The sequence below is a fragment of the Protopterus annectens genome, chromosome 12.part0, assembly GCF_019279795.1.
Source record: "Protopterus annectens isolate FY-2018-M chromosome 12.part0, PAN1.0, whole genome shotgun sequence".
Taxonomy (NCBI): domain Eukaryota; kingdom Metazoa; phylum Chordata; order Ceratodontiformes; family Protopteridae; genus Protopterus; species Protopterus annectens.
Window position 1 is genome coordinate 764,056,498 of NC_056746.1, and position 15,209 is coordinate 764,071,706.

The following is a 15,209-nucleotide window of genomic DNA, read 5'->3' on the forward strand; positions in this document are numbered from 1 at the left end:
CGTGGGTGCAAACAGTGCATCTGGTCTACATCTGTGGGCCATGACAAAAGACAATACAGAATACCACTGATACATATGTAAATATACTGAGGTATGCATTACAGGACACTGAATGGCCAAGCTGTACATCAGACATCACGTTACCAGCACAGGCCAGAAGGATGGGTAGACACATTGTCATTACTTGTAAAGGTGGAGTACAGCTTAGTAACAAGTGAGAGCAATACCCCATTCATGTTAGGCAGATTGACAAGTTAGCCATGCATGTTGGTAGCAGTGTGGATAGAGTCAGAGAATTATATCCCCCACTGTTGGGATGGTTTCTATGTTATGAACAGTGGTCAGATGTACCATATGGCACAGCTGATGCAGACTGCAAAAAGGTTGGTGAAGTACTTTGGGAGAATGTGCAGGAACCTGTCTACTTCCACCCTCAAGTGGGGGCAATAGATTGACAGCATCTATGACCCCAAGGATGGCCCCTCTTGAGTGTTGCACTAAGTGCACAGCACAATATAGGGATGGCCAAGAGCTGATGGATACAGAGTAGCATTCCTGCAGTGCAGCCAGATGAGTTTGGTATCCTAGAATATAAGGGTCCTGACCTTTGGGTCCAAGCAGCCATGTTGGAGGTGACAGTGATGCAGTTTCCAAAACACTGCAGGCCTCATCCATGACCATGCACTCTATCTGGACCCTTGTATGAACATAGTGGGAATTTGTTACTATTCTCATGGATGTACCATTGAATGTCAAATGGGTCTCCATTGCCTTTAACAGGAGTATTTGCTCAAGGTCACTATATGCCTAGTCACTCTGCATGCAATGTAGGCCAGGCCATGTCTTCTGTAGTGGCTGTGTTTCTTCATAAAGGCCAACCACTATAATCACATCAGACAAATGCATGTTACATTTAGCAAAATAGGCTCATCCTCACTACCTGTTCCCATACTGCAATATGCATGATATTAGTCTCAGCAATTATTTTTAAAGGTTTAGCATCAGCACTTCTTAAAACCAAAAGTGTAGATCAGTATGTGTGTATATACCTTTAAGAAGCTATCCAAGGGCTTGCATTAGAGTATAAATACTGAGCACATGCAAGCCTGACTGCCATTTTGTAGTTAGCTGTTGAGATGTGAGCATGTTATGTATGTAAGCTCTGTTTATTAGTTAGTGCATTCACATTTAATAATGCCGCTATCCATCCTAATGTGTTTGTATATATTAAAGCATCTGAATGAAACTCCAAGCCTTCTCATTATTTGCAATAGAGCTGAACAAGTGACCTGGTGTCAGAAGTGGCATGTCTAAAAGGACAAGGTGACAGAAGTGGCATATCTAAAGGAACATGGTATCAGAAACAGCATATCCAAAAGGACATGGTACCAGAAGCAGCTTATCTAAATGGGCCTGAAGTCAGAACTGGCATACTAAAGGGGCATGAAGTTTAAAACAGCTTAACGAAAATGATTTAAGGCACTTATCAAGATCCTGGTAGACTATACAGCAGTGGACCATCCCAAAACTATGCATACTTTGTAAAACAGGTCAAAAATGAATTTCAGGTATTAAAACTTGCTCAGCACTATTTCTTTTTGCATAATATGAAAAGGGGCATACAGAACATTCTAAATAATTTTACTATAAACAGATATATGATATTGATAAAAAATATTCAAATTACTACAGAAAATGTTTGAAATAAAGTCAGATTGCATAAAACAAATAAAATAAGGGGAAACAACCGCATTTTCGCAAAGTACACGTATTTCGTATTAAGCAAAGATATCCAAGTTTTTAGAACTGTATAAAGTGTTTGCATGTTTGTGCAGTGTTACAGTAAAGCTATTTCAAAAAGTACAGCCATTACAAGGCATATTTTGCAGAGTACAGCTATTACAAAGCATATTTTGCAATATAAAGTATTTTGAAGAATTTATTGTGTATTTGGATATTGTTACAAGCTCACAGAACAGTTTGTTCATACATAATTACAAGGGCCATATTTTCAGTGTGTTTGTGTATACTTTGTGGGCATGGCAGATGGATTTTGAAAACCCAGTCCACTTGTGTTTCACAGTAATATTGCTGAGAATTGGAGAGTGTTTGAGCAAGAGTATGATAGTTTCATACAGGCTAAATTTTCTGATAAAGATGACCATACAAAGGTATTTATTCTGTTTAATATAGCTGGGTCAGAAGCTATAGAAGGGGAACAGTCATTTGTGCATGCACCTGCTATTTATGCTGGAGAGGGGGAAAACCATCATATTGTTGTACAGGCTGAGTCAAGGGAGGACCCAGAGTGTTTAAAATTTAAATTTAGAGAAATGTGTAACCCCCAGACAAATGTTGCAATGGAAAATCACTTATTTTACACTTAAGATCAAAAGCCTGGTGAAACGTTTGCAGCATATATAACTGCCTGATAAATAAAGCTAAAATGTGTAGATTTGGTGACTTAAGGGATGAGTTGATAAAGGACAGACTTGTGTGTGGTAAAAACGATGATACTGTCAGAAAGATTTTGCTTTGTGACAGTGATTTAACTTTGAATAAGGCCATTGAGATTAGTCAGATATACGAGCTTACAGAAAAGCACACAAATATGCATACAAATGAGAGCAGCTCTAGAAGGCACAATGATAAAGCTCATCTTCATAGTATGCAGCATGTGATTAAAAGAAACAGGCCCAAGCACATGGCAGCTGTAACCCCTGTAGTACCGAATGGTAAACCCCGGAACTTCCTAAAACATTCCAGACTTCACAGAGCCTCAGTGAAGCACAAGAGTGTGTCAGCACACCGAAAGCATGGGCCCCAACCTAGTTTCATTGCCAACTGTCATAATTGTGGTGGAAGTCATGAATCTAAAAGGGAAAGTGTTTAGCATTTGGTCAACAATGCGACAAAAGTAATAAATAGAATCATTTCAAAAGATTTTGTAAATCAAAAGAATGCTGATGCTCTTTTATTAAAAGAGAACATTTTAAGAAATGAGTTGTTCAGTTAGACTGTGGCAAGCCTACTCTTTATGTTTATTGTGTGTCACTGCTTCATGAAATGGTCGATGGATATAATAAAAACCAAACCATTAGTCTGACCAAACAATGAAGGAAACCACCAGCAATAGCGAAAAACATAGTTTAATATCGCTTTCGTCTCAAAAGACTTCTTCGGATGGTGATAGAAATTGTTATGCACAAACGAATTCCCATACTAAAGGCATATTAGACATGGGTGTTCCCACACTTATCACAGCTTTTTCAAAGGATGCAAAAATTGTTTCAAATATTATCTATAAGAATTGGGCACTGCTGGCAGAAGATGCACATATCAACAAAAAGTTTGAAAAATTGCCACACATTATTTATGGGCGTGGCCAAAATTTAAAGGATATTAGAACTTCCAAGTAGAATTACAAAAAAGAACATGGGTATGTACAAATGTGGTCACTGCCATCAGTGCCAGCATATTCATGTGGGCACTAAAATAACCATTAAAGATGTTGAATAAAACGTATTAGGTAAATTTAATTGCGAGTCAAAGGGCATTGTTTATGCTGCTATATGCCAACAATGCCAATCCTTTTATATAGAAAAGACAGAAAGGACAGTGTGCCAATGCATATACGAGCATACATATCATATAAGTAAAGGTACCACCACAAATGCTTTGGCTAGGCACACATTGCAACATCCCACTCACAAATTTTTGTTTGCCATTGTGCACCAGGAACTATATAACAAAAGAGGAGGGCCATGGGCATTAAGGTTAGAAGAAAAGGAATTGTTGTGGCAGATTAGAACTTTTGCACACACACACACACACACACACACACACACACACACACACACACCCTGGCCTTAATGAATATGCTTCCATTAAATGCATTTTGAAACTTAAACAGCTAGATAGGTAGAGTGTGTGTGTGTGGGGGGGGGGGGTTAACACAAAAAACATAGCCCCAGGTATTTCATTTATTTAATTATACTACAAATGTTTCATATATATATATATATATATATATATATATATATATATATATATATATATATTTCTACTTAATACATTTGTATTTTATATTAATTCAAGTCACTAATTTAGTGTCTAGGTATTTAGTAATGAAACACAAAGTAAATAGTTTTCCATAGGAGGAAAGGAATTGAGTTGTTTATTTAATTATTCAATTGTTGTTTTTATATAATTGCTTTATTGTTTTATTTATTAATTGTATAAGTATATAAGTCATTGACTGCTTGTGTAACTTTGCCTGAGGAAGTTTGGATACTAGTCCTTATGAAAGCGCTTACAGAATACAGTTTTGGAAAAGGAGAACATCTGCAAGTTTTGCTGTCTTTTTGTGTTCACGAGTACTAGTTGGTTGTGTTGTTTTCAAGTTTCTGAAGTCATTTGGTCAACAATGCCACAAAAGTAGTAAATGGAATAATTTCAAAAGATTTTGTAAATCAAAATAATGCTGATGCTCTTTTATTAAAAGAGAACATTTTAAGAAATTAGTTGTTCAGTTAGACTGTGGCAAGCCTACTCTTTATGTTTATGGTGTGTCACTGCTTCATGAAATGGTCAATGCATATAATAAAAACCAAACCATCAGTCTGACCGAACAATAAAGGAAACCACCAGCAATAGCGAAAAACACAGTTTAATATCGTTTTCGTCTCAAAAGACATGTACACAGCAACATCCCCTTATATATCAAACCAAAATAATTACCTAATAAAACAATCAATTACTTAAAGTGCACTATCAAAAGGAATACAGTCATTTAAAGGCACACATCTAACAATTTAACATAGACAGTTAATTTTAAAATCTTCAGTCCTATGTTCTTCAGAAAACATTTAATATTCACCGAGTCATTAATACCAGGTTTTTGTCAGCCCCTAACCTGAGCTGCCACATAGTTTCTCTTTGTTCCAGTTGGTCCATATAGGACCCACCCTTATATTTCTAACTACATGTTCCAAAACAGCAAATAGAAACTTTTTAAAACCACTACATGTAATGGAATGTTTAAATAGGGCATTGTTGATGTTCTTAGATCTAATACAATAATAGTGCTCTTTATTTCTTTTACTCAGTGGTCATGTGGACATATCTACATAAAATTCATTTCACACAGAACAAACAGCAAGATATACTATGCCACTAGTATTGCAATTATCAAGCAGGGTAAAGCAATATAGGGTCCCTCTAAGATAAAACAACATGAAGAACAAAAAACACATTTATACATCCCCTTACAGCATCTGCTGTTGTCAGGGGAGATTTTATATATGGAGTCAAATTGTAAACATTTTTTTAAACAGTCAGTTTTTTATACACAAATTTGGGTCTATCACCTACAACTTGTGTTAATTCGCTATTTCCACAAAAGATGTTCCATTTTCTAGTAATAATGGACCTGATGTTAAATGCATCAACAGACATATCCAAAATACAAGAAGTGCTAAAAGTATTTGTGTTAGTATTGTTAGAACTTGAATTGTTAACACCTGTGACTCCATGTGGCATATTTGTAATAGTAGTAAAACCATTTTTCAAAATTGGTGGAATATCAGTAGCCCTTCTTGTTCTAATTTCATTAGCTAGTTTGCCAAGTAAATCTGAGGGGTAAACTCTAACCAAGAACATATTCTGTATAAAGCTGACTTCTGATTCAAAATCAGCTTCTTCAGAAATCATTCATGAAGCACAAAAAAACTGACCCTTCGGTATATTATTTTTCATAAAAACAGGATGGTTGCTCAAATAATACAAACAGCTGTTAACAAAAGTCTCTTTCCTATGTATTCCACTTGTAAAACAATTATTAGAAGTATCCCAAGTCAGGGTAACATCCAAAAAAATGCACTGATAGACCAGCATTCCCCAATATAAATTTAAAAAAAATCACTGGAATTATTACTATCACAAAAAGAATGAACCTGGTTTATGCCACCTTCCAGGATAAAAAACAAATCATCCACATATCTGCCACAAAAAACTACATGGTATTGCTCCATAATAGAACTGAGAACACTATGCTCCCACATTCCAAGAACTAGATTGGCGTAAGCCAGGCTGCAGTGGACCCCATAGCTACCCCTCTTAGCTGTTTGTAAATTTTCTTGTTAAAATAGAAATTAATTATTATTAAGCACTAGTTCTGTTAAGGTGCATAAAACAAATATGCTGTCAGAATGAAGGTGGACTACATTTCCCAAGAACTGTCTAACAAAATCAACCCTTTGATCATGGGGGATGCTCGTAAACAATAATTGGACATCCACTGTAAACAAAATGTTCTTCTTAGAATCAAAGGAATATACAGAACTAAATGTCCTAATCAAATCCAAAAAATGCCATGAGTCCTTAATAAATAAACCTAATTTTTGGACTAGTGGATTTAACATATAGTCAACTACTAAAGAAATACCTTCTGTGACTGAATTAGGTGAAGATACTATGGGTCTAAATGGGAGGTTTTTAAGATTTTTGTGAATTTTGGGGATACCAAACATGGTCCCCAAAAGTGGCTGTTCAACTAACATAAAATCATACATGTCATTAGTAATATACCCATTGACCCACAGATCATATAAAATATAACATATACTGTGATATGCCTTAAAAAACAGCTGTTGACTAACTAATGAATATTCAGTCTCAATGCTTAGCATATTTTCCATAGAGTTGACATATTTATCTTGTTCAAGAATTACAACCGAAGGTGGCTTAAAGACCTCAGTTCTTTTAAGGCTGTTCTTTGAGCTCTAGTAAGATTATAAAACTTATAATCTACCTTAGTATGAACAAGTTGTCTGATGCCTTCAGTGTAAAAAATTTCAAAAACACGTAAGTTGTTAGTTAAGGGGGGTGTAATGGTACTTGGTTTGGAAAACAGGCATTTATTAAACTCCATACTAGAAAAAACATAACTTAAATTTAATTTACGACAAAACATTTTTGAATCCAACAATGAGTGTCCTAAATTCATCCTTTTGCTAGGCACAAAGTTAAAACCAAGCCCTAAAACAAATAACTGATCAGAAGTAAATGAATAACAAGACAGATTATAAATTTTTTCATTCAAAAAGTCAATATTAGAATGTTCAGTAAAGGCAGTTACTTTTTCTTGTTCCTTGTGGAAGTCTTTCTTGTTGACACGTCGCCCGTCACGTTCTGACATAAAACAGGTATCTTCTCTAAAGGGACTTGCCCTGCACTAACTGAAATCTGACCAGAACCATTAATTTCATCCTGATCATCACCAGAAGTATCAGACATATCATTCATATCTAATGTATTCTCAGCAGGAACAACACCAGCCGATTCACTTGTGGAACAGTCAGAATTCAAAATCAAACAGGAAGTGACATCACCACCTGTCTTAATAACTTCACTAAAGGAAGTAGGAAGAAGAACAGAAGCTCCTTGGTTTCTATAGTGACCCCTATGTTGGTTCTGTGTCTTAAAGGGGCCAATAGCCTTTTTAACATCAGAGAAATGGGGAAAAGCAGTATTGTTGGAATATGAATCAATGTCCCGTTGTAACTTCTTTAGCTTTCTCTGTCTTAAACCCTGCTCAAATTCTTCCATAGAAAAAAGCAAAGCCGAATAGTCCTTGTTTAAACAGGGTATATTTCTTATAAGCTTCTGCAAAGAAGCTTCTGTCTTAATAATATCATTACGTACCTCTTCAATTCATTTCTTATTGCAACCAACCAGCAATTTTAAGAAGTCAAGCCCTGTTTTAGAAAAAAATGACACCAATTCATAAAAGAAGGACTCAGTTGGAAGTACACCATTAGGGCATTTAAAAAAATGCAAACCCTTAGGTACTACTCCTACTTGTCAAATGGTCAATGCAGTAGATTTAAGGGCCAAGAATGAAGTATTTTATACTGTTCAGATAACTGGCAAACCCACAGAGCTCAAAGATGACACAGGTTCTAAGTGCAATGTTAAGTTTGCAGAAACATTTGCCAGAGTATGTAAAGGTGAAAGGCTTGATTAGGCAAGGTGTGCGCAACATGTTGCTTACGTAGGTGAAGAAATTCAAACCGAAGGCTCAGTAGTCCTTTTGTGTTACTTCCAGAGTAGAAGCTATGACTTTCTATTTTATATAGTCAAGAGGCACGTTCAGTCATTGTTAGGGCTCAGACACTCATTGAAAATGGGACTTGTTAGAAAAATATACATTTAAATATATGTGAAATGCTAGTTTAAAAGCAAGTAGTATGTAATGCATTTTTATTCTATTAATGATATAATAAAAAGGCTGAATTCATGTGTAATTGCAAGTAGTTTTGAAACTGCAGTGTGGCTTGTAGCAAGCTGACCTCTAACCCTGGCAGCTGCCAGCTCAGCAAGTCTTAATGTTTATGCTTTTCACAAGTGATTATCTGCTGGGTCAGGAAATTAAATATGTGAAATAATGAAATCTTCTGCTCTTTCCTGCTGGGATGATTTGGCCTTGTGTATGTGTTACTAAGATAACATGCAGCTGTTGAGAAAGTGTTACAGGGAACAAAGAAGTGTATTACAAGACTGAATCTGCTATTGTATTCGGACTAGTTTGAAGCCTTGAAGTAGTAACTTTACAGTAAGACATTATGTCTGACCAGGTGGATAGCAAGGCCGTATTGTTACCAGAGGAAAACTTTTTTTAAAATATACAGCATCAGCATTAATCAATGAACAGAACATTGTAAGCTAAAGTGATGTAGATGCCCTGTGACATACCACGTCAGTAAGGTGGGCACAACTTGAATGTAAAGACTATAAAATTGTATACTTCCTGTTTCATGTCAGACAAAATTCTGTACTTGTACGTTTTTTGCCTCCTGGTGTACACTAGTAAACTTTTGAACCTGAACCTCCTGTGTATTGAACTCTTGATTTTATTTAACAGGACTGCTTTCATTTAATAAGGAAGCTCATCATGTTAGCTTGAAAGACCACTACTCTAATTTTGCCCAGCACATTTTTTCTACCTGTGGTGTGATAGCTCATAAGAAAAGCTCAGATGACATCATAATATGTATTGCTCCATGAGATTTGAACAAAGCACTAAAAAGACTTCATCATCCTATGTGCACAGTTGAAGAAGTCACAGCCTTGATGCCAAATACCAGTATTTTTTCTGTCTTAGATGCAAAGAGTTAATTTTGGCAAATTCAGTTTGACAAAAAAATCCTCATGGCTCACTACTTTCAATACTCTGTTTGGCAGCTACAGATTTTTGAGAATGCCATTTGAGATAAAGTCTTCAAGTAAAGTCTTTCAGCATGCAATGGAGCAAATGTTTTTCTGGGTATCCTTGTGTTATTATAGTAGATGACATACTAGTATAGTAGTGGGAGGTCATGATGAAACAGAACATGACAGAAACTCAAAAATGTTCTATAAATGGCATGTCAAGTGAATCTTAAGCTCAATGCAGGGAAATGCAAATTCAGGCTACAAAAAGTGCCTTATTGTTGGTCATTTACTCACAAGTACAGACTTGTGACCAGACGCTTCAAAGCAAACAGCCATTCTCGAGATGCCAGCTCCAGACAATGTTCAGCCCTGCAACATTTTCTTGGCATGGTCAACTACCTAGGCAAGTACATTCCAGATTTGCACCAACTTTCAACACACTCAGAGAGCAGACAGGTAAAGATGTATCCTGGTTTTGATTAGAGCAACACCAACGAGCATTTGATGTCCTGAAACAGAGAATTGCCAGTCCACCAGTGATCAGGTACTATGATCAATCCAGTAACACTTTTCTAGGATACTTCAAAATTTGGACTTCATGCAGTTATTTTACAAGAGGATCAACCTGTTGCCTATGCATCAAGAACTCTTACCCAAACTGAACAAGAGTATGCCCAGATTGAGAAAGAGCTTTTGGCAGATGTGTTTGCATGTTCAAAGTTCCATGATTATGTTTATGGTAGACCTATCCAGCTCGAAATAGATCACCAACCTCTAGTCACCATCATGAGAAAGCCAATGCATTCAGCTCCAGCCCGACTGCAATGCATGATGCTGAGATTGCAAAATTACAATTTCAATCTTGACTACAAGAAAGGCAAATTTCTTTATCTTGCTAATACATTATCCATATTGCCCAGTAACACCACAGAACAGAATGACAATCAAGATTCTCAATTGATGGATGATTTTGATGTTATGGAAGTGAGAAATTTTTCTTCCACATGTCATGAGCTGAGAGAATACACAACCACAGATTCAGTGTTACCAAGGCTCAACCACTTTATCAATCAAGGATGGCCATCAAAGCAATCCAGTTTACCGCAAGAACTGCAACCTTATTTTCCATACAGAGATGAGAGTTTGTCTGACAAAGGTATCATAATGAAAGATCTGAAAGCAATTGTTCCAAAATCCTTGCAACAACAGTACATTACTATCTTGCATCATGGTCACCCAGGAACTGAATCTACCAAAAGAAGAGTGAGAGAGAAAGTATTTTGGCCTTCTATGTCACAGGACATTGAGAGAGCACTTTCTTCTTGTTTAGTATGTAATAGTACAAAGCCTCATCAACAGAAAGAACCACTTCAGCTTAACCTTAGTCGGCAGTAGCCACTGATATCTTTGAGTGAAATGGTCAACATTATTTGGTCTTAGTAGACTCTTACTCCAATTGGTTTGAGATTGACTTACTTCCTAACCTACCATCTAGTACTGTCATTACTAAGATGAAACATTATTTTGCAGTGCATGAAAGTCCACACAAAGTTATTTCTGACAATGGCATGCAGTTTACAAGCTGACTGCTGAAAAGATTTGCTGAAGAATGACAGTTTACTCATGCCACCAGTAGTCCAGAGTACCCACAGTCAAATGGTTTAGCAGAACATGCAGTTCAAAGTGCAAAACAGTTACTGGAGAAGTCTAAACGAGACAATACTGATGTTTTCCTGAATCTCTTGAATCTCAGAAATGTTCCTAGTGATAAACATCTTGGTTTGTCTGCTCAGAGACTTCTGTCTAAACAAACCAGAACCACATTACCAATTAGTAGTCAAGTAGTTAAGAAAGGAAGATAAAGGAAAGTGAAATGGAGAAGCAGTTAAGTAATACATCTAGAAGTAATATGTGACATTTTTTAGTGACTCAAGTAATAAGTAAGACTATGATAGAGAGGAAGCATAGTAGTAGTTAAGATGAAATAGTTTCAGAGATGAGAAGTATAGTAGTTGTTAAGATGAAATAGTTTCAGAGATGAGAAGGTAGGTTGATTCAAGTAATAAGGGATAAGTTGGTCAGTCAGGTTTAGAACAGGGGCACATCCAATGTGTTTTCAGGAAGAGTTTCAGTTTATTTTTAAACAGAGTAATAGCGGGAACTGTGGTAAGTTCAGAGGAAAGTAGGTTCCAGGTTTTTCCAATAGAATTAGAAAAAAGAGAGTCTCCAGCTCTATTGTTTGATTTATTGACATATACAAGAAGTTTTTGTGAAGATCTTAGAGATTTCAGGTTATCATAGGGGTGAATAAGGTTAGATAGGATGGGTGTTTTTGCAGGTTGATAAAGTATTTTGTGGACGATGGCCAGTTGATTAAATTTCAGCTGCTGCTGTAGTTCAAGCCACCCTAGATGCTTTAGATTAATACAGTGGTGTGTTCTGTATGGGTTACCTGTGGCAAATCTGGCTATGCTATTATAGGAGTTTTCTAGTTTCTTAAGGTTATTTTTTGACATATTGGTAAATATGGGTGAGGCATAAAGAAGGGTGGAGATTAGATGGGTGTGGGCAATAGTTATTCTAGTTGCAGGAGTGAGGAAGGATTTGATCCTATAAAGAGAGCCTATTTTTTATTAGTAGTTTTCAGAATGTTGTTGATATGGGCATCAAAGTTTAGGTTATTGTCTGTGGTGATACCTAGTAGTTTGGTAGCTAGATCTTGGGATATGAGTGTACCATCATTGGATGATACAGTGAAGTCTATTGGGGGAGATTTACTGGAAGGTGTAAAAAGGAGAATGTTAGTTTTTTTAGGGTTTAATAGGAGACAGAGTTTTGTAAACCATATTTCTACAGAGTTAAATATGTCTTGAGAAAGGGAGTGACATTCTGATACAGATGTGGTTGAGCATATAAGTGTGGAGTAATCAGCGTATTGTATACATGTAGCTTGGGGAACTACTTGGTGAAGGTCATTGATGAATATAGAAAACAGGAGAGGGCCCAGTATGGAGCCTTGAGGAACACCAATATTAACAGGTAGATGGGTAGAAAGAACTTTGTTCCAGAGCACAGCTTGATGTCTGTATTTAAGTAGGAATGGAACCATTTTATAGCTAGTGGGTCAAGAGACAGAGATTTGAGAATGTTTATGAGTATAGTGTGATTTACCATGTCAAAAGCCTTGGACAGGTCAGTGAAAAGTGCTGAGGAGAGCTTGTTAAGATTACGGTTGTTATTGATAGTGTCAGTAAAGGAAAGGAGTGCAGTAGTTGTGCTATGGGAAGGTCTGAAACCATGTTGGCAGTTGGAAAGCAGGTTATTATGGAGAAGGTGGTCTAGCAATTGCCTGTGGATACATCTTTCCATTATCTTAGATAAAGGAGAAAGTAGGGCTATGGGATGATAGTTGGAGAGTTCAGTGGAGTCTCCCCCCTTATGAAGGGGAATAATATGAGAGACTTTCCAAAGTTTGGGGATATATCCTTCAGTGATGGTTCTATTGATGAGAATGGAGATGGGGTAAGCAATAGATTTGGCTGCTAATTGTAAGTATTCTGCAGGTAGTAGGTCAGCAGAAGGAGTGCATGGTTTTAGTTTTCGGATAAGGGTGAGAATAAATGCTGTGGGGACAGGTTGGAAGAGAAATGGAGGAGGTGGGTTAGAGTCAGAATTAGATGTTGTTATGTTTTGAGGAGAGAGCTGACAGGCAAGAGTTTGAATTGCTTTGGTGAAAAAGGTGTTAAAGGCATTAGCAGTTTGTTTAGGATTGTCTTTGTCAGTGCCTTGAGGGTTAGGTGTGATAGATTGACTTGGATGTAATAATTGATTAATACTTGACCAGAACATTTGAAGTTTATTCTGGTGGATCTGCTGAAATTGTAGGTAATAGTTTTTTTTATCAAATAATAAAAAAACTATTACCTACAATTTCAGCTTTTTTTGTTTCATTTCTCAGTTGTTTGTAGTTTTGGAGGTCAGCATGGTTTTTAGTTAAGCGTGATTTATTCCAGTATTTATTTCTGAGACGGATTTTTTGCTTGGTTTCCTTAGTAAGCCATGGAGCAGATTTAGTTCTTATCCTGATAGAGCGGGTAGGAGAATGGTGGTTGAGTATGTTTAGGAAATGAGTATCAAAGTAATCAACAGCTTCATCAAGAGAAAGGTGTTTTAAGGGGGACCAATTACATGCTTTAAGTTCACTTAGGAATAGATCTAAGTTGAATTTTTTCTTAGTTCTAATTGCCCTAAATATGGGTTGAATGGGTGGATTGGCTTTGAGCCTGATAATGTAGGTTAGTGAGTGGTCACTTATGTCATCATGGAGGGTTCCAGCTTCATAAGTCTGGGGTTGATTATTAATAAGTATCCAGTCTACATGGTGGAGACCTTTGAAAGTCCAAATGGGCAGTTCTTTATAATGACCATGGTGAGTTATCACTAGATGGATACAAAGCAGTCAAATATTGTACTAACTTTGGAATTAAGATCAACATTTGATAAGCTCTCTGTGAGATATTTGCAGGACGGGGTTACAGTATGGGCAATAGGGGATGGATGTACTATGTATGTGTTGTTATATGATATATATGCATGTGTGTGAATATGTGTGCAAAGCTCTCAGACTATTCTTATTTATGTATGTAAGTCATAACCCTGCCACTGTCCTACCCTCTATCTTCTACATTTACCTTATGAAAACCCTTTCCTAACAGAGAAAGCATGCATGAAGGTACTGTTAGGTTTTAGGGTTTAACTGATCAGAAAAGAAAAGTGCCTTCCTTTTCCAACCAGTGTAGGCTACAGACATTTAATTTTGAGATTTGTTAATTTCCTTCAACTCTTTCTTTACTGACACTATACAATCTCTAGCTACTCAACTTATCTCAGAAAACTCCAGCATTCCCATCGACTTACTCCACTCTTTCTCGAAATTCAAACTACAACCCATCTCTCCTTCTCTCATCTTTAAACTTATTCTAAAACTTAAGCCATGTACTCCATCTGCTGACCAACTTCCTTCCCAATTTCTCCAAAAAGCAGCTAAGGAAATTGCTTACCCTATATCTATCCTTATAAATAGAACAATCCAAGAAGGTACCATCCCAGATATTTGGAAAATCTCCCACATTATCCCCTTACATAAAGGCGGGAACTCTAATGATTATTCTAACTATCGGCAAATTGCTCTCATCACCCCAAGCAAAAATTATGGAAAAATGCATTCACAAACAACTTCTATGCCATCTCTCTCAACACAACCTAATAGCACACTGTCAACATGGCTTTAGACCATCTCATAGTACCACTACTGCCCTTTTATCCTTCACAGATACCATCAATAGAAACCGTAACAAAAACCTCCTCTCATCTGCACTCTTCATTGACCTCTCTAAAGCTTTCAACATGGTTAACCATACCCTCTTAATCAATATTCTGGAATCTCTCTCCTTTGATTCTCTGGCCTTAAAATGGTTCACATCATACCTCAGCAATAGACAACAAGCAGTCCTCTGGGAAAATCAAGTCTCATCCTTTTTACCTGTTACTATTGGGGTCCCTCAGGGCTCTATTCTTGGACCACTTCTCTTCTCCTTATTTATTAATGATCTCCATGTAGCAATTCCACAAGCCACTTGTATTCAATATGCAGATGACTCTACACTAATATGCTCATCAACCTCTCCATCTGAACTATATTCTCTTACTCAAGATGTTTTCAACACTGTAGAAACATGGTTTTCCAAACACTGTCTCCTTCTTAATTCTAAAAAAACAAAATTCCTTCTCTTTACACCCACTACTAGGTCTTCCCCCTTAGACTTCTCTATCTCTTCAAATAATGGTACTGTTATTCTCCCTGACACTACCACTAAACTTCTAGGAATAACCATTGATAATAATCTCTCATTTGATTACCATATAAACAATACAATTAAAACAGTAAACAGAAAAATAGGCTCCCTATACAGAATAAAACCCTTCTTAACTTCGGC